The 19,145-nt window shown below is 43.8% G+C and overlaps 1 protein-coding gene and 1 non-coding gene across 7 annotated transcripts in view; both read left to right on the forward strand.

Moving 5' to 3' along the window:
• The first annotated feature begins 275 nt into the window (after positions 1 to 275).
• Positions 276 to 383, forward strand: LOC111771138 (U6 spliceosomal RNA). The gene has a single exon (XR_002804806.1). It is a non-coding gene; the product is annotated as a U6 spliceosomal RNA (small nuclear RNA).
• A 3,885-nt stretch (positions 384 to 4,268) lies between these two features.
• Positions 4,269 to 19,145, forward strand: part of SGSM3 (small G protein signaling modulator 3) — a 38,747-nt gene continuing 23,870 nt past the window's right edge. For 2 of the 6 annotated variants that reach the window (XM_070253674.1, XM_070253675.1), the window contains exon 1: positions 4,333 to 4,416. The gene's annotated coding sequence lies outside the window, so the exon portion shown is untranslated. Of the gene's footprint in view, positions 4,417 to 19,145 lie in introns of all 6 variants that reach the window. The other 4 variants (XM_023631734.2, XM_023631735.2, XM_070253673.1 and 1 more) reach the window with 4 other exon arrangements.

Below are 19,145 nucleotides of genomic sequence, written 5' to 3' on the forward strand. Positions count from 1 at the left end.
TCCTGGATGGAGGTGAGGGTTAGCTGACTGAAATTGCATAATGTAGGGTCTGACATGAAGAAGGTACTCAGAAGATGTCATTTGCCTTTCTGAGCCCAGGAGGGTTCTCCAGCTTTCTTCGGTGTGGTCAGTTAGAAACAGGATGCTGCCGTTGATTTAGTTTGCCTCCCATGGAAGAGAGCATTTCCTGAATTTAAACCACCCAGAGAATGAACGGGGAATGAGTCAACATAAAAGATAAACACAAAAAAGTAAAAAGTTAAAAAACAAAAAAAGTGCTCACTTCAGCAGCACATATATTAAAAGTGGAACAATACAGAGAAGATTAGCATGGCCCCTGTGCAAGGATGACAACGCAAATTCGTGAAGCATTCCATATTTTTGTTTTAAAAAAAAAGCTGAAAAGCTATATAATGAAATACTAAGTGTGGTTTTTTTGGATAATGAGTTTAAGGGGATTTTTATTTTCTTTTTGCTTGTGTGTATTTTCTCAAGTTTTTAATGCAATTTTTATTTAAACAAACTTTAAATTTTAGAACAGTTTTAGATTTACAGGAAAATTGCAAAGAGAGTACGGAGTCCCCACATACGCTATGCTGGGTTTCCGCTGTTACTAGCGTCTTACATTGGCATGGTACAGTTAGCGCAGTTAATGAGCCAATATTAATACATTATTAAATAAAGTCCTTAGTTTTTAACTAGTGTTCTTTTTCTGTTCCAGGATCCTATCTGAAACAGAAATTACATTTGGTCATTATAACATTATTTTTTAAATACCGGAATTCATATATATTACTTACAAGGTGTGTTCTTTATCAGAGATGTGGTCTAATGGACACAAAATTTAGCTGGTCTTCACCATAACTAGAAGTTAAAGCAGAGTTTACTTTTTCCAGTCTGGATCTGGTGTGGCCTTATCCTTACCTCATTAAGTGCTGTATACAGAGAAATTCTTAGAGGCCAAGTTTATGACAAAATAGTTTAAGTGGTGAATATGGGTGGTAATTTACCTTCATGAAAAGCCCAAACTCAACTGAGGTGGATTTCTGGCCTAGATTTCAAGATGAGCATTTCAGAGGACAAGATGTCCTTTAGGTCAAATGAGAAATGAGTTTTTGGGCCAATGAAAACAAGAGGCCCTCGTTTTTCTTATAACAAGGCCCTTTGGCCTTAGAAAAGCCTTGTTTGACCGCCCATTAGGATTCTGATGCCTCACTTGGTACTGCAAGTTCTCTTATCTTTGTGATGGTACTGGGCCTTCCCCTTCAGAGTGGGCCAGAAATTGTGGTTAGGTAACACATCAGCCCGGGCTGGAGTGGAAGAAGGGGTTTGAAGGGATATCTGGGGACTACTGCAGACCCTCTTGTCCTTAATCCCCACAACAGGTTTCTTAGGAAATAACCAGCTCATATCAAATAGGGCGTCTCAAGTGGTCACATGTGAGATCTGGAGGGAGACTGGAGCCATGAATGCTGCAAGTCAGTTTCCATCCGCAAACGAATGACCTAGCCTTTCATTGCTCTGGCTTGAGGGCAGTGAGAAGTTTAAAACTATGGGAAGGTGTTATACCTCTCCCATGGCTTTAAACTTGGAGAAGTTGTTATTAGGATAGCGCTGGTTCTAAGAGTACAGGCCAAGTATACTGCAGAAATCCAAACATGAACAGATCTCAGAAGGATTCATCCCATAGTTCCTTAAATAACTGACTTGATTTCTTTCAAGAAAAAAGGGTAAAATAATGTATTTATACTTCACATTTAGAAGGTTTCGTTTCTTTAGTGATAACCTGGAGGAAATAACTATTTACAAAATATTTTGTTTCTGATCCAGATTTCATACTTTAACAAGTATTTTTTTCAGCACTCTACTGTGTGTTGGCAATACACTGGTGAGCAAGACATTCTGCCCTCCTGGAGCTTATGGTTCCAGTGCAGGAAACAGACTACAGAGTGGTGAGTGGCTCCTCAATAATGGGACATACATAATTGAACATCTGAGCACATGTAAATTTCATTAAGCTCCACTGAGAAAAGGTGTTCTTGAGATGTAAATTCAACCAGAAATCCACACTGCTTTCCTTGGTTTTTTTTAGCTCCCTTGGTTTAAGCATCTTGTTATTCACTCATGATGCAGAAGCTGCTTTTCCCACCTGCACGGTGCTTGGCTGAATTACTTCAATACACCTGGCTCCATCCACCCTTCATGTGGTGTGAATTGAGAGGGGCCCCCCTGCCTTGGGTGCTGTCCTAGGAAGCTTTTAAGAATTTTGGCATTTTCTTTTCTTTTGTTGACTGACTAATGGAGGCTACATGTGTATATAGAATTCTTACACAGCATTTACAAATAAGGTTTCATACAATTGTTAGTCTACCATTCCTAAAAGGGTAGTACTCGTTTTCTGTCCCCTATGGCATGTAGACCTGCCCAGTATTGATCTCTGTCAAATGTTCCACTGGACCCAGGGGAGGACTGGAAGCTTTATTTGGCAGCAGTGTTGACAAATCCTTAGTTCCCTATTAAATCTGTAGGGAAAGAAGGCAAAAATGAAATGCTGATGGTTTATTGCAAAAACCTAAGGGGCCTGTGCTGAAACTAGCTCAGCCATTGAGTTTTGACACCTCAGCTTACCTTACAGCTATCTAAAGAAATTATTTTCCATAAAGATAAATTTAAGAAATATAGCCCCTGCAAGTTGTGAGATGAGAGAAAAAGGATGTCATCACGCTAAAAAGGCTGAAATTTTTCAGCTCTGCAATTTGTTTTTCTAGGAAGATTCACCCTGAGCTAATATCTCTGCCAATCTTCCTCTATTTTGTATGTGGGTTGCAGCTTCTACATGACTGAGGAGTGGTGTAGGTCCAAGGCCCGGATCCCCCAAACTTAACCACTATGCAAGGGGTTGCCTCCCCCCACTTTTTTCGTTAAGGAAATCAAAATTTGAAAGATGGTGGTGTGGTTGGGAAGAAAAATGAACTTGGCCACAGAGACGGTTCAGATCTCTGCTCTGCCACTTAACCAGGTTGTTTTCATAATTTTGGTTAGGTCCTCTAAAATTTGAATGATAAAATTCACCCTGCTTTCAGCAGAGGAGTCCTGTGAATGACGTGTAAGTGCACTGTAAAGTGAGCATAATACAGTAAGGTCATGACTGAGACTGCCTTATTTTGTAGGCTTTGCCTGTGGTTTCTATTCATTCACCCGGGCATCACCAGCTTGGAACACCATTTGGAACCCGTGCTTAGGATAATAAGTAGCTTTAAAACTAAGTTTATATCTCTTCAGAGTGGGGTGAAATTTCTGGAGAACATTCCTGTAATATTGTAGCTTTTGGTGACCTTTCTAAAAGGTGGCAAGCACGATTTTTCAAGGTAGAGCCTGATGTCAACTAGGACCTGGATATCAAATGGAGATGGGCCTGCTACCTTCCTGGACTGTTCATTTGCACTGTGCTTTAAGATTTTCTCAAATAGCATCTAGTTCTCACACAACCAGAAGCTCACACTCATATTATGGATGAGCTAAATGTTAGCGTGCTTGAGTGACTCAAATGCAGGCTTCTGACTACACCCACTGCATTATACATGCCGGAGAGTGAATTTCTTGGCCATGACCTCAATCAATTTGTTCCAATTTGTGGCTCATTCCAAGGCTGGTGAATTGTCTAAGAATGGATCGGGCTGGGCTAGGACTGATTCTGAACGCTGGTAATGAAGGCACTTAACAGGCTGGCCTTGTGCCAGTGGTTAAGTTCCTGTGCTCCGCTTCAGCAGCACAGGAGTTTCCAGGTTTGGATCCTGGGCGCGGACCTAGCAGCGTTCATCAAGCCATGCTAAGGCAGCGACCCACATAGCACAACTGGAAGGACCTACGGACTAGAATATACAACTATGTACTGGAGGGCTTTGGGGAGAAGAAGAAGAAAAAAGATTGGCAACAGATGTTAGCTCAAGGCCAATCTTTAAAAAAAAGAAAAGAGACACTTAAATATTTAGAAATGAGCATCAAGTAAGGGCCACTCCTTCCCAGAACCCTGCCCCATCTATCCCGCGTCCTGACGGCTGGTCTACCCCATATTGCCCTCAGGTCCTCGGGCTGCGGTGCAGACGGGAGACCAGTGGGCATAAGCTAGGCTAAAAATGGGCTTCCATGGGTCGGGGACCAGGGCTTGGCTCTGGAATGAGACTCACATGCGGGTCCAGGGTCGCGCAGATGCTGCGGACACTCGCGCCAGGCGGACCACAGCGACTACAGTCCCCGGCATGCCCCGCGGCCGCCCGCTCGGCCCGGCGCGCGTGCGCGCTGGCACCGCCGAGCGCCGACTGGGTCCGAGCGGTGGAGCCGCCAGCCTGAGCAGGTTGGCGCTGAGGTGGCGCGGAGGCGAGGCGGCGGAGCAGCTGGACATCCGCTGTGGGGCAGGTCAGTTCGGGGCGAGAGGTCGGCCGAGACTTGCGGGGCCCGGCGCCCGCACGGCCCGTCCTGTGTGGACGCGGGGGCGGCTGTGGACAGACCGACGGAGGGGCCGCAGGGGTCGCGGAGGGGACAAGCGCTGGTCCCGGCCGCAGAGAGCGGCGCGGCCGGCCTTGGCTCGCGCGGCGCGTGGGGCGGCTCCGGCTGTCGGCGGCCGCGCGGGCTCCTGCGGTCCGGGCGCGGCGCCTGCGGGCGGGGCGGTGGTCGGACCCGCGCCGCCTGCGTCCTCGCTCGGGGGGCCGGGCCTCGAGCCCCCGGCGGCGCAGCCGGGCCGGCAGGAGGCGGGGCCGCGGCGGGCGAGCTCAGGCCCGGGGGCTCGGCCCGGCGCATCCCCCACCCCGGCAGCTGGGAGCGGTCTTTCAGAGCGCACCCCATGCCGGGCGCCTGTTTCTTTTTCCTTTGGGAAGAACGGCTGCCTCGGGCGCGTTTACACAGCACACTTCCTCAGGTGTCACTGGAGACTTAGGTTGAAGATTCAGGTCGGGTCCAGGGTCAGGCTCAGATTCGGGCCGAGACGCGGAGCACGCTGTAAAATGTGTTTGTATTTCAACTTTGGGGAAATTGAGGCATGTATTAGCGAGGATCACCGACTGGGGTTAGGATTGGAATTTTGAAAATTATTCTCATACTTAGGTTAATGATGCAGGATGCTTTTTATATGGGGTGGGGTGGGGGCGTTTTAAAGTTTCTTTTCTATGACAGATGACTGTGTCGTATTTGCCAGCCTTGTGCTGCACGTGAGGTTTGTGGTGGGTTCTGGCTCTTTTTTGGTGGGATGTTTAGAGGTGTCCAGTAATATACTTCACCCTTCTTTCTTCTTCTTTCTTGGTAAATTCAAGTTCGTAATCAGACTCTGATTCACAAAAACTGAATTTTCAACTCTGACTTGTTTACTTGTAGCTTTTGTGATAAAGTTGATAGATACACATACAGTTCCTACTTTTCTTCCTCATCTCTTTTCCTTATCTTCTGATTCTCTCTGAACGCTAAGCAATAGTTAGTATCTTCTTTGTTTTACATGTTTGTTTCTGTTCTCCATGATTAGTTGGTAACTGATTCTAAATAAAGGTCGATATTCCAGTTTTTTGATAATGCTAAATGCATGTAGCCTTTTCAGAACTAGTTGTCACATTAGCCTGGACATTAGGTGTGCAGGGGTCTGGAAGAGCAGGGAGGGGGCAAGGGGTTTCTGTTGATCAGATATGGGTACCAGGTGAACATGACCCGTGACCAGAGGATTAACTTTAAAAGGCTGTGAACAAAAACTGTTTAAATATAAAAGGGCATACTAATCTTGTGGATTTGGGAACTTGTCAGGTTGACAGTCAGTGAACTAGAGTAATAATAGCTCACAGAAATGAACTGACATCAGGGTGAAATATGGAGACGGGAACTCAGGAGAGAATTGTCTGTTTTAGCACACAGCCATCTTTCTGTGCCTGGAGTGTATGCTGGGAACACCTTATTGGCTTAGAAACTTGGTGTTCTGAGTGTTTGTGTTTTTAGTTTCTCTCTTCTTAGTTCTCAATGAGAGTTTTGGCAGGAGCCCAAAAATCTTGTACAGTTGACGCTTTAACAGCTTCATCTCCTTATTCTCCAGATTGTCCCTGTTCCTCTGCTGGGGACATCAGTAATTTTCCACAGTAGCCATTCATGAACTCATGCAGACTGTCACATGGCAGTAGACTAGCACAGAGGGTGGTAAAAACGGAAGAAATAAGGATCCTGTTTCTTTGCCATTACATGTTACACACAGGCTGAGACAGAAAATCTGGACTGAACACAAGCTATGTGGGAGGGCTTAGAACACGAGAGTCCCGGCTTCCACATACAGTAGTAATCATCGATTCTCTTGATTGAATGTCTTCCGTTTGCCAGGGGTGTAGCTGTAACAGGGAGGTGTAGTTCATTCTCATTTTGTATATGTGTAAGTCAAAGCACACAGGTTAGGTGGTTTGCCTACAGACATAGTGACAGAGCCAGAATTCAAATTCCAGTCTGCCTGACTCTGACACCCCTGCTCTTTCTCTTGTGCTGTACTGCCTTCCAGCAAATACCGTCCAGTCCTTCTCATTCTTAAAAAAATATAAAACTTTCCTGTGATCACATCTCTTCTTCAGACTATTACCATTTCCCCTCCTTTTCCTTTCTAGACTTGTTCTTAAAAAGCAAACTCTATGCTCTTGTCCGCCATTTACTCCTTAGTTCACTGCTGTCTGGCTTCTACCCCCAACTCTGTTGAAATTGCTCTCATGAGCTCCACTCAGCCATTTATTGAATACCTGTCGTATGTACCATCTTCTAGACTTACAAAGAGGCTAAAACATGGCTCTTGCCCTGAGGGAGCTTAGGGACTAAAGAGAGAGAAAGAGTTTCATACGTGTCAGTATGATGTGTTAATTGCTGATGGAGCAGTCTTTGCTCTTGGGAGCTGGAGAAGGAACACTTCACTGAGAAGTGAGCTGCCGGCAGAGAGAAACTCTAAATTGTTCCAGACGGCGGTGTCAGGGTTGCTTGTGTAGGTCTGGAGTTTTAGGAGAAGCTGTATCTCACCAGTGAGCGATGATACAGTTGAAATGCACCGTGTAAGCCTTACAGTCTGGTGGGCCTGGGAACTGAGCTTTAATTTCCTCTTTTATAATACCTGCCTACAACGTAAGCTCTATGAAAGTAGGGCCTTTCTCTTTTTCACCACCTCAACCCTGTCTCCCAGAACAGTGGAAGGGGGTCAAGAAACATTTGTTCAATGAGTACCTCATAGGATGTTGTGTTCAGCACATAGTTGGTACTAGTACTCGCGACATAGCATATGACCGAAATAATGAGGCTCACTTTCAGTGTGGGTTATGAACTGACTTTGAAGACCCCATTGTTTGAATAGTAGATGTATAATCACCTCCCTTTCTTTTTTCTTTTGTTTTTTAAGATTTTATTTTTCCTTTTTTTTCCCCAAAGCCCCCCAGTACATAGTTGTGTATTTTCAGTTCTGGGTCCTTCTAGTTGTGGCATGTGGGATCCCGCCTCAGCATGGCTTGATGAGTGGTGCCATTTCTGCGCCCAGGATCTGAACCGGTGAAACCCTGGGCCGCCGAAGCAGAATGCACGAACTTAACCACTCGGCCACGGGGCCGGTCCCACCTCCCTTTCTTTTTGAACATTTAGGTTTGTGACTTTATGGTCACAATTCATAAAGGGGGAGAGACATTCACCTCTTTTCTGTAGGCACAGTTAGCTGTTACCTGTCTTCGCTTCTAATATCATGCCTCTCTTCCAGTTATAAACACATTCCTGCTTTTTCTAAGTGCTTGTGATGTAGGTTTTGTATGTGTGTTTTTTCCTCTGCTAATGATGTGAATTGTTTTGCGAAGTTAACTTCTTTGGAACCATTAAATAGCTTTATCAAGAAGAGTAACGTTAGAAATAAGATTGAAAGCCCCAATTAAGTTACCAGAAGGTTGGTTTTAGGAAAGGCCTGGTTTCCAATTAGGACTAAGAAGATTTTTTCTTAACAAAATGATATGACTGTTCCTGGCCTTCTCTAGATATCTAGTTAGCCTTCTAGCTAACATTCTAAAGACGTGAAACAATAGATCATTTCTCTCTTGTGTTTGAGTTTCATTTGTAAATATCTTTAATATATGTGACTTGAGGTTAGGGTTAAAGTCCAAATACCACCTTTTTTTTTTTTTTTTTTGATGAGGAAGGTTGGCCCTGAGCTAACATCTGTTGCCAGTCTTCCTCTTTTTGCTTGAGAAGATTGTCGCTGAGCTAACATCTGTGCAATCTCCCTCCATTTTATGTAGGATGCTGCCACAGCTTGGCTTAATGAGCAGTGCTGGGTCCATGCCTGGGATCCGAACCTGTGAACCCCGGGCCACCGAAGCGGAGTGCACGAACTTAACCACTATGCCACTGGTGCGGCCCCCACCTTTTTTTTTTTTTTTTAACTTTTGAAGTCAGTAGAGTATAGTAATTAAGAGTACCTACGATGAAGTTAAATTCTGTGTCTACCACTTTAAACTTTGAAAACTTAACACAAGTGGTATAACTTCCCAGTGCCTCATTCTGCTCATCTACAAAATCACGATAGTTACTACCACCACCACCACTCATGATAATAGCTAATATTTACTGGGTGTTTACTATATATGAGGCACACTTCTAAGAATTTTACGTATATTAACTCAATCTTCATAACCACCATATGTATTATTAGTGTTACACCCACTTAAGGTGAGGAAACAGTCACAGAGATGCTAAGTAACTTGCTCAAGGTCACACGAATAAGTAGTAGAGTCAGGATTTGAACCCGGGTAGTCAGACTCCAGAGTTTGTGCTCGTAACCTTCTCCTTCATAGGGTTGTTTTGAAGCTTAAATAAAATAATCTGTGGAAAGTGTGTGTGACAGGCAGGCAGTGAGTCCCGGCTACCACAGTTAGCTTTGAGTTTATAAAGCATTTCACGTGTATTTTCTTATTTGGCGTCGTAAGTACGACAAGTGTTGTCGTGATCATCACCAGCTCACAGACAGGAACTGAGGCCTAGTGTGGTGGCTTGCCCGAAGTCACAGAGCAGGTGAGGAGGCAGTGCCCTGGCTCTGCTCCTCTGCCACACCTGGATTCTCATGTTGATTTTAAGGCATCTCGTTTTGAGAGAGGTTAGTGGACATGTTGTTTTGGCCTGCCCAGCTTCCAGTCCAGGTTTTTTTGGGAATAGCAGCTCATGGTGCTTTGAGGACGCAATCCATCCCTGACCAAGAAGGTGGTGGTCACACGACCCCCGGTTAGGCCAGCAGGGGGTAGGCAGATAGATGTGTTCCTCCTCTAATTTGAATCTGAGGTGGAATGACACAGTGAAGACAGTCGCAGCTCCCTTATCACAGTCAGGAGTTAATTCCTAATCTGTAGACACGGGAGCTGTTCTGTTATTTGTTCTCAAGACCTGATTCTTCAGCTTTTTCTCAGTCGTGTGCCCTACCTCATAGCCTTCCAATACATTCCTATAGTATGTAATTTAAGTTACCCAAAGTCAATTTTTGTGGCTTGTAGCTGAGACTCCCTTAACACACAGCTCCATGACATGAGGCCATGTCACTTAGAAAAGAGTTAAAATAACTGTTTAACTTTAACATGAAGAGAAGAGGCATCTCAGAGAAGACCTGAGGTTGTCTTCAAAGGTCTGAAGCATATAGTGTACAAAGTGTCCCTAAAAAGAATGAAGAGTAGACATTACTAGCAAACAGATTTCTGCTGAAGTTAAAGCCTAAGGCAGGGCTGTCCACGGGTGGACAGGCTCTCTTGGTCTGTGGAGGTGGATATATGCGCTAGAATTGTTCAAGCCAAGACGACATGGTCCCCTAGGAGGAGTAATGTGGGTTTTAATAATCTAATGGCTAGTTGTACTAAATGACCTGTAAAGGTCGCTCCAGTTCTGAGGTCATGCTTCTCTGATTGAAATCTAAGTCTCCAGAGTCTCAGACCTAGAGATCTTTCTAGAACAAGACTGTTCTTGCCCTTCTCTACTTTGCCAACCTTGTCCCCCTGCCTCACCACCTATCTACTGCTCTTCTGTCTGCCCCAGGCCTCAGCTTCGCTCGGCCCCTCACCTTCTTCAGGTCTTTGCTCAGATTTCACCGTCTCATTGAGCCTTCCCTGAACACTTGATTGGAAATGGCACCTTCTGGAAACTGCCTCTCCCCTTTCCTGCATCGTTTTGTTCTCTAGCATTGTTCGTCCCCTGGCATACAATTGAGTTTCTTATTTATCTTTTTAATCACTTGTTTCCCCTCTAGAATGCCGGATCCTGGAAAGAAGAGATTTTTATCTCTTTTGAGCACTGCTGTATCCCCATCACTTAGAACAGTGCCTGGCACATAGTAGGCATGCAGTAAATATGTGTTGAGTGAGTAAATATTTCCTCAACACAAAATCACCACTGGGTCTGCTTTGAACTCTGTACCTTTTTCAGTTCCTTTCCTTACTGTCTGGTAACACCTTCTTTTACTCTTCTCTGAATCACAGCATTTTAGGACTAGAAGTCTGAGATCATCCCCTTCATAAGGACTAGAGATCCCCACGTCACACAGCTCATTAATGACAGAATTGGGGAGAGAGTGATGCCTGACTGGTGGTTTATCTATCTCCTTAAACTGTGGTGCCCCTAAATCTTACCGGATTTGTGTGAGTGGTTTGTGTGTGTGTGTGTGTGTGTGTTTTGGTTTATTTTTGTTTTGAGATTCAAGAATAGGTAGAAAATGCTATAGGCAAACACAGGCAGTATAATAAACTTTGGAAGTGAGTTCTTTTTTAATAGATGTACATTGCAGAATGCATATGTATTTAATTTTATGAAGTGTGTATATTTAAAAGTTGCTGCAACTTTAATTTTTATAAATTATATTTTCTTTCCACATTGATTCACATAATATAAGCAGCGTTTTAACATTATATTCATTCATATTGAGAAGAACTAAGTGCTTTGGGGAAAGTTACAGGAAAATTTTACTAATCTATATAAATTATCAGAAGAAGGCATAAGTATTTGAACAACACAAGATACTATATTTAGGAGCTAGAAAGATTCAAAATAAAATATTATATTAACTTATTATTCTAAATTTAAAAGGTAAATCTGGAAACTCACTGAAATAACAAAAAAAAAAATTACTTTGATAAAATGAAAGATTATGACCTAACGAAGTTAGCTGGGAGTTTGTAGACTTTTCTACTTGACTGTCATGGCCAGAAAGACCAATAAATATGTCAGGCGTTGTTCAGAAATGTTTTGGAAACAAAACAGAAAATATTATCCCATCGTTTTTTAAAATTTGAGATGGCTCTGAACACTTAGTGTTTTTCTGGTAGAATATGGATTCCTCTCATTTCTCGTAAAGGACCAAATAATAAGCGTGAGAGATAGCCCTTATCATTACCTGACTTAATATGTACATTTCTGTGCAATTTATTAAATTATATTAATAATCGTTTTATATTATGGGATCGTTTGGTAATCTCCTCACCTGACTAGAATAAAAGTTGCGCAAGGCTGAGGTTGGGTTTGTTCACTGTTTTGTCACAGGGTCTAAAATGGGGTCTGACCCAGAGTAAACACTCCTTTATGTTGAATGAGAGAATGCCATGTGAGGTCAGAATGAAAGATTAGGACTTGTCATTGTGAAAAAGTGTGGGTAAGAGGAGACTGACTGAAATTTAAAATGGCGTTATAGTAATAATAGCTTTAACATATTGAGCACCAATTCTTTATTTTATCTGTAGCTGTGTAACAGTCACCCCAGAATTTAGTGGCTTACAGCAACGGTAATCATTTTATTATCCTCTCACTTGGGAGTTGACTGGGCTTCACCAGGTGGTTTTGCAAGCAGTTGCCATTGGATGGGGCTGGAGTCGTCTGGAAAGTTTCCTCACTCACATGTCTTGGGGTGGATGATGCCTATCAGCCAAATCTCAGCTGAGGCTGTTGGCTGGAACACCCACATGTGGCCTGTCCATGTGACCGTACCTACCTCATCATGTGGCACATGTGTTCCAAGAGCGAATGTCCCAAGGAAGCAAGGTAAAAGCACATGGCATTTTTATGACATGACCTTGGAAGCCACATAGTGTCACTTGTACCATATTCTTTTGGTTGAGACAGTCACAGAGCTTTTCCTGGGTTCAGAGAGAGGGGTCATGGACCCCACCCTCAGTGGAAAGAGTGTCAGTGTCACATTTTAAGAAGAGCATGCGGGATAGGTTATATTGTAGTGGCCCATCTTTGGAAAATACAGTTTCTACACCATGTTTGTATCAACTGTGATAGGAATTTTAAGTACTTTTTCAGTTCTTTAATCTGTAGATACAATACCTTAATTTTACTGATAGGGAAACTGAGGCTGTTGAGAGAGGAAAGGTTTTGCTCAAAGGCCACACAGCTAAGTGGCAGACAAGCTGTCAAAGCCAGGCCTTCTTGCTCCCACTGTACCATGTATAAATAAGGTGAACGTAGATTTCTTCACCGAATCTGAAAATACTAAGGAAGGTATATTCATGTAGGTACCTTGTAAAACACGTGATTAACTTAGTCACTCAACAGACACTTATTGAATCCCTAGGAAGTACTAAATGCTGCATAGGATTCAGCCTTTAAGGAGCTTCCAGTCTACTATGAGAGATGAGGCACACACAACTAGTTAAATGAGATAAGTGTAAGTATGTGGCATTGGATAGGTGCAAGTAAATATTGAGAAAAAGGATTAGGGAAAGCTTCACAGAAGTGGCATTTGAGCTGAGCACTGAAAGATGGATAGAATCTTGACATTCGGACGTGGAAAGTGGCCTTCTAAGCAGAGGAAACAATATAAAGGTACAGGAGCATGTTGAGATAGCAGTGAGTGGTTGGGTGACTGAAGCACAGGGTACAGGAAGGGAAAATAAGAGCTGACTCAAAAGGTTGATTGGGGCCCACTGAAGAAGATGAGGAGGGAACCATGTGATCAGAACCGTGCTTCAGTGAATATTAATCTGGCGTTTATTTAACATGAAAGGAAAGATGGGAAATCTGGAGGCACAGAAACTTGTTAGGAGGTTTTTACAGTGGCCCAGAAAAGTAGAGCAGTGAGGGTCTGGATTAAGGCAGTGGAAATAGAGATGATTAGAGATATTTTAGAGGTAAAATCAGTAGACTTGGCAACTGATTCAGTGTGAGAATAAGAGAAAAGTAGGAGCCAGAAATTACCCTAAAGCTTAAAATCTGAGTCTCTTGGAAGAAGAAATAGGAAAACCAAACAGAATCATCTGAAATGGAGTAAGAATAGATTCATTTAAAAAATACAAGTTTTGATGTGTTAGGTGACAAGTCAACTGAAGCTGTCCAACAGGAAGTTGGAAATATCAGGAGTGTTGTTATGGCTAGAGAGAGAGATTTGTAGCTTATCTGTATAGCAGTGATAGTTAAATCCCCATTAGGAACAGGAATGGATTCCCCAATAGGAATCCATGAGGAGTGGGTTAAAAAAGAGGAGATTGATTTGGGGAATGTCTTTCTCGGGGGTCTGGAGGAAGACGAGGGGTCAGCACAGAAGCAGTTAAGTAAAGAAAAGCCAAGGTGGTCGTTGCCCTCAGAAGAAACCTGGGTACGTCAGCAGAGCGACATGGTACAGGGAGTTTAAGGAAATGAGGACAAAGGAAGAGGATTCCATGTGGTGACAAGAAACCACTGGAGACCTTAGAAAGTCTAGGTGGTGAGAGAAGAAGCTAGGTTGAAAAAGCTTAAGGATTGAGTTGACTGATGAGGCGTGGGTGCAGAATTCTGCTCTGCTTTTGAAAAATGTGGCAGTGAGGCAGAGGTAAAAGAGAGGGGTAGGAGGCTCGAGTGGGTCCAGCAGTAGTTGCTTTGTTTTGGTTTGTTTTCATTAAGGATACAGGAGATCTGAGTATATGCACTGGACCTGAAGCCAGTGAAGAGGAGAAGACCGAAGATGCTGTTGTAAAGCAAGTGGATTGAAAGGTTATTGTGGGTGGAGTTGACCTGGGAAGGGAGGAAGGCTACTTCTTCCTCTGAGAGGGAGAGTAGAAAGAGAAGCAGGTAAAAAGACTGAGCAGTTTTGACATGGAGAAGGAAGAAGTTGAGGAAGCTTGAGCTTAATGGCCTCAACTTCATTAAGGCAGGAAGGCAGGTCATCAGCTGGGAGTGAGTGGCAGCTGAGAGCACTTGGGGTTCTGAAGAAATGTGGGAAAGGCTTGAAAGTAGCACTTTACGGAACATGACATAAAGTCAGAGATGAATGAAAGTTGCTGATAAATAGCAAAGTGAAGATAAATACTGTGTTTGCTGACTTTGTCCAGGAGGAACGTGGGCAGAGAGAACAATGAGAACTGATATGGGACTGGACAAGGCAGTGTTAGTTCAGAATGGTGGTGTACTTCCTGCTAGGTAGGAGTTAAGTATATGGACCTGGTTGTTTCAATCAGCAGTATTAAGTATTAGATATAAAGAGCTACGCCCAAAATTGTAGATTTTCTAATGGAAGGCAGGCGAAACGGAAGAAGGCATAACGAAAGGTATGGTCCGCCTAACCCTGGGTTTACAGTGGGAGGGCAGCCTCCCATGACGTCTTTGGTGGGCTTTCTAGTTGGTAACGATGCTGGTCTGAGTGTAATCCAATTTGCCTGTTCTCATGTTTTTCCCAAGTTTTTGATTCAATTTTAGGTTGCAATAGTGGAAATAGGAGACTTAGCTTCTGGTCTGGCTGTGTCACCTACTCTCTGTATGGCTTTAAATCAGTCTTTTGATGTCTTTGACCTGACTTTCTTTTTTTGAAAAAAAATGAGAGGGAGATGAACTCAAAAGGATCCTTCTCTCTCTTTTGTTTATGACTCTCTGTTCTAAGGGGCTTTGCCCTGCACCCAGAAGAAGCTAATGGCCTCTAAATATAGGTGCAGGCCTGTTAGAGAAATTCATGTGCTCTTGTCATGTGGGAATCTCTCCTAATTTATCTGTTTAATTTGGAATTTTCACAGAAATTGATGTTTCTTAATACAGTTGCTTGTGTTATGTTTTAACACTGGCTGGCTCCCCTGGGCCCCATATCCCAAGTCAAGGTCTTGTTCTCGCACATATGCAAGTAGCTTCATGGTCTTCCCTGGAAATTGTGCTGCAAAATTGACAGCTACAATTTACTAGTCAGTGTGGTATAGAGGGACAGCTTAGGATCAGTCCTCACTCACTGATGTTTGATGTGGGCAAGATGCTTAACCTCTCTGAGCTCTGGTTTTCTTAGGTTTCTTAGCAGTATGGTAAATACTCAGTAAATATTATTTTTCCTCCTTTCATTGGTACTTCCCATCTCACACCTCCATCCACACTGCCACAAAGTAAGTAGGTTGGATTACTATACTTTCGGTTATTACATATTTTCATATCTGTAAATGAAAAATTCTCAGTAATTGTATAGATGGTATGGCCAAATAAATGACTTAAAGATAAGATAGTTTGTTGACCTCTATAGTTTAATCATATGAGGAATAGGGACCTTGTTGACTATACATATTTATGATCTCCTCTTAAGTGCCATAGGCTCCTGTGTTAATTCAGTTGGCCGTCTGTATCCTTGGGTTCTGTATCTGCGGGTTCCACATCGCGCATTCAACCAACCGCAGATCAAAATGTCTACAATGTTTGGGTGTACTGAACGTGTACACACTTTTTTTTTGTCTTTATTCCCTAAATGATACAGTATAACAACTATTTACATACCCTTTACATTGTATTAGGTATTTTAAATCTAGATTACAAAGTATACAGGAGGATGTGTGTAGGTTATATGCAAATACTAGGCCATTTTATATAAAGGACTTGAGCATCAGCAGATTTTGGTATCCGTGGGGTGTCTTAGACCCAATCCCCAATGGATACCAAAGACGACTATATAAACTTTATTTTTTTTGTTGCCAGTCTTATTTTTTCTTCTTTTTCTCCCCAAATCCCCCCAGTACATAGTTGTATACTTTAGTTGTGGGTTCTTCTAGCTGTGGCATGTGGGACGCCGACTCAGCATGGCCTGATGAGCGGTGCCGTGTCCGCTTCCAGGATCTGAACCGGCGAAACCCTGGGCCTCTGAAGCAGAGCACGCGAACTTAACCACTCGGCCACGGGGCTGGCCCCATAAACTTTAAATATAAATTTCTCAGTGGCCTTTTTTGCCAGTCAGCCCTCAAGGAGCCTTATTTTCCTGAAAAACTCTTGTCTGCTATTTTTCAGAGCTACCCGAATGTTGAGTTGCAGTTACTTCTAACGGGGTTGTTGCCCCCATCCCTGGTGGGGGGAGTGATGGGAGGTCCCTGCAGTACCTTGCCTTTGCTTTCCTTATCACCCGCCAGGTACTGCCAGGCTGTAAATCTTAGGGGAGGGACCCTGGGAAGGACTCAGGGAAGTGGCCAGATTAGCGTGGATGATTGATTATTTTACAGGAAGACCCAGAGTGCATGAGCACGGTTCAGAAGTCTGCACAGGAGAGCTTCATTTCCCTGGGGCTGCTGTGCAGGAAAGGGAGAGCCGTACCTGCGCTTGCGGAATTCTGGGGTGAGGTTCCTGTTTCCCTGGTCTCTGTTTCCACAGGCTGTGCTCTGCCTTGCACAATCACACCTAACTCTTGCCTAAAGGAACACTCTCTATCTCTCGTCACAAAGAAAATATTGACTCAGGGAAGGGAGAGCAGTCCCAGCTGTAAGCCTGTGGGTGCAGGAGTGGTGCTCAAGGTAGAGTTGATTACTGGAGTCATTTTGCTCTTCTGCTGATGCCAGTTTTGGGGGAGAAATTGGCATGATATAGTTGAGAAATTTGGACGATATCATGAGTCTTCACTTCAGATGTCTGTGGCACTAACGGAAATGAAGAGTGATGTGAATGATAAACATGTTTTCAACAAGAATGACTGCATGACTGGAGAAGGGAGCCAGTTCTAGATGATTACCACCACTAGCTGCCTTGTCATGGTGTTTGATGGGGCCCAAGTTTCAAGACTTTCTTTACATCCTGCTGAGTAATTGCTTCATTTAGCAGCACGTGCTGAGAGAAGGCAGGTGGGTTCCAGGGTCTGGGGTATGCTGTGGCTGGAGCACAGAGCCTGTGTTGAGGGCAAGTGAGAGGTCGCTGTTGAGAGATGAGGCTGGAACGGTTAGTCAGCACTACTAGGTCGTGCAGGGTTTTATAAGCCACGTTAACACATTTGGACTTTTCCCTGAAGTCAGAGGGAAGAGAAGGTTTTAAAGAGAAGGAAATGATCAGTTGCATTTTTAAAGGATTTCTCTGGCTACTGAGTAGAGAGTAGATGGGGCATGGGAGGCGGGGGGCAAGACTGGAGGTAGAGATCCCCGCTGAGACTTGTAATAGCCGTGATGGAGAGGAGTGATGACAGCCCCCTTCTCTTCAACAGATGGAAGAGAAAAAGGAAGTTTCAGAAAATATTAGGAAAGGCCTAACTGTCGAGGGGCGGAGGTGGGAAGAGGAAGGAGAATCCGTTGACTCTGAGGCCCAGTTCTGGCTGGAGAAAGTGGGTGAATAGGTTGTAAGGCCAGTTTCCTGGGATAGGGGCCACTGGAGGAGGGCACGTTTCATGAGGGAGAGGATGGCTTAATTTTGGAGTGTGGTAAATTTGCAGAATGTGGAGGAGCAGTGCCATGGGCAGCTGGGTGTGCTGGCCTGAGGTTCAGAGAGAAATGTGTCCTGGAGACGGAAATCGGCGACATCTGCCTGTGGCTACTCACTGAAGCCATGAGCATAAACGAGAGCGCAGAGAACTAGAGAAGGGTCTAGGGCAGAACGTTAAGGTATGGTAAGAACCAGCAGAGGCCGAGGGACCCGGAAAGGAGACTCAGAAGGAGCGGCCACAAAGGCAGGAGGAAAGCCAAAGGGTCAGGACACTTGCGCACCCTGAGGAGACAGTGCTTCAAGGAGAAGCACTACCGCAGGAGCCGCTACTGAGGGGACAGGCGTGGTGAGAACTCGATGTCCTCTTTGGACCTAGTGAACATCAGCTCCAAGCATGTGCTAAGGACATGAATAAAGGAGAAACAAAAATAAGGAGAGAAGACGGAAAGAACTTGACATTGGACATTTCATAGAAACATGGCAAAAGTCATCTTGGAAAAAATCCAAATTTTGAACATCCTCATACTTATTTTTATTTTCATGTTGAACTAAATGGAGGGGGACACATTAGTCCTTTTTTTTTTCTGTGAGGAAGATTGGCCGTGAGCTAACATCTGTTGCCACTGTTTCTCTTTTTGCTTGAGGAAGATTGACCCTGAGCCAACATCTGTGCCAGTCTTCCTCTATTTCATATGTGGGACGGTGCCACAGCATGGCTTAATGAGCAGTGCATAGATCCCTGACGGGGATCCGAACCTGTGAACCCAGGGCTGCTGAAGCGGAGCATGTGAACCTAACCGCTGTGCCACTAGGCCAGCCCCATAGTATTTTTATTCTGTGGCTATCTAAAGGTCTTTAAAATTTTTTTCATCTTTAGCTTTATTTGTTTGAATAGGTAATATATTAAATAGTTCAAAATTGAAAAGGTATAAAGAGTATTAAGTAAAAAGTCTCTCCCACCCAGTTCCTCTCACATACAGCTTTCTCAATTTTATGTGGAAATTCCCCCTTTTTTGTACAAATGTTTACCATTCTTCTTACTGTTTTGCTCCTTGTTTTTTCCACTTGACAGTGCATCTTGGCGATCATTCCATATCAATGCACAAATAGCTGACCGTTTTTTTTTTTTTTCCAGTGGCACCCTATTGCATTATGTGGATAGACTGTCATTTATTTAACCAGTCCCCTACCAACAGATATCTAGGTTTTCTAATACTTTGCCATCACAAACAATGCTGTAGGGAGTGTCCTTGTATATGAGTCATTTTGCTGAAGTGTAGGATAAAATTCCAGAAGTGGGAATTGCTGGACCAAAGGGTGTCTGAAGATTTTAATCAACTCTGCTTGTTAGCTATTATTATGAGAAATATGTTATAGATAGGTTGTCTGATATGTTGTAGGTAGACAGAGGAATAGGGGCACCTAACACAAACCAGGCGGGGGAGTGTCAGAGAAGGCTTCCTGGAGGAGGACAGGCCTAAGCTGAGGCTTGAGGAATGAGAAGCCAGGTGGAGTGGAGGGCATTGCAAGCA

This window comes from Equus caballus, chromosome 28 (assembly GCF_041296265.1).
Source record: "Equus caballus isolate H_3958 breed thoroughbred chromosome 28, TB-T2T, whole genome shotgun sequence".
Taxonomy (NCBI): domain Eukaryota; kingdom Metazoa; phylum Chordata; class Mammalia; order Perissodactyla; family Equidae; genus Equus; species Equus caballus.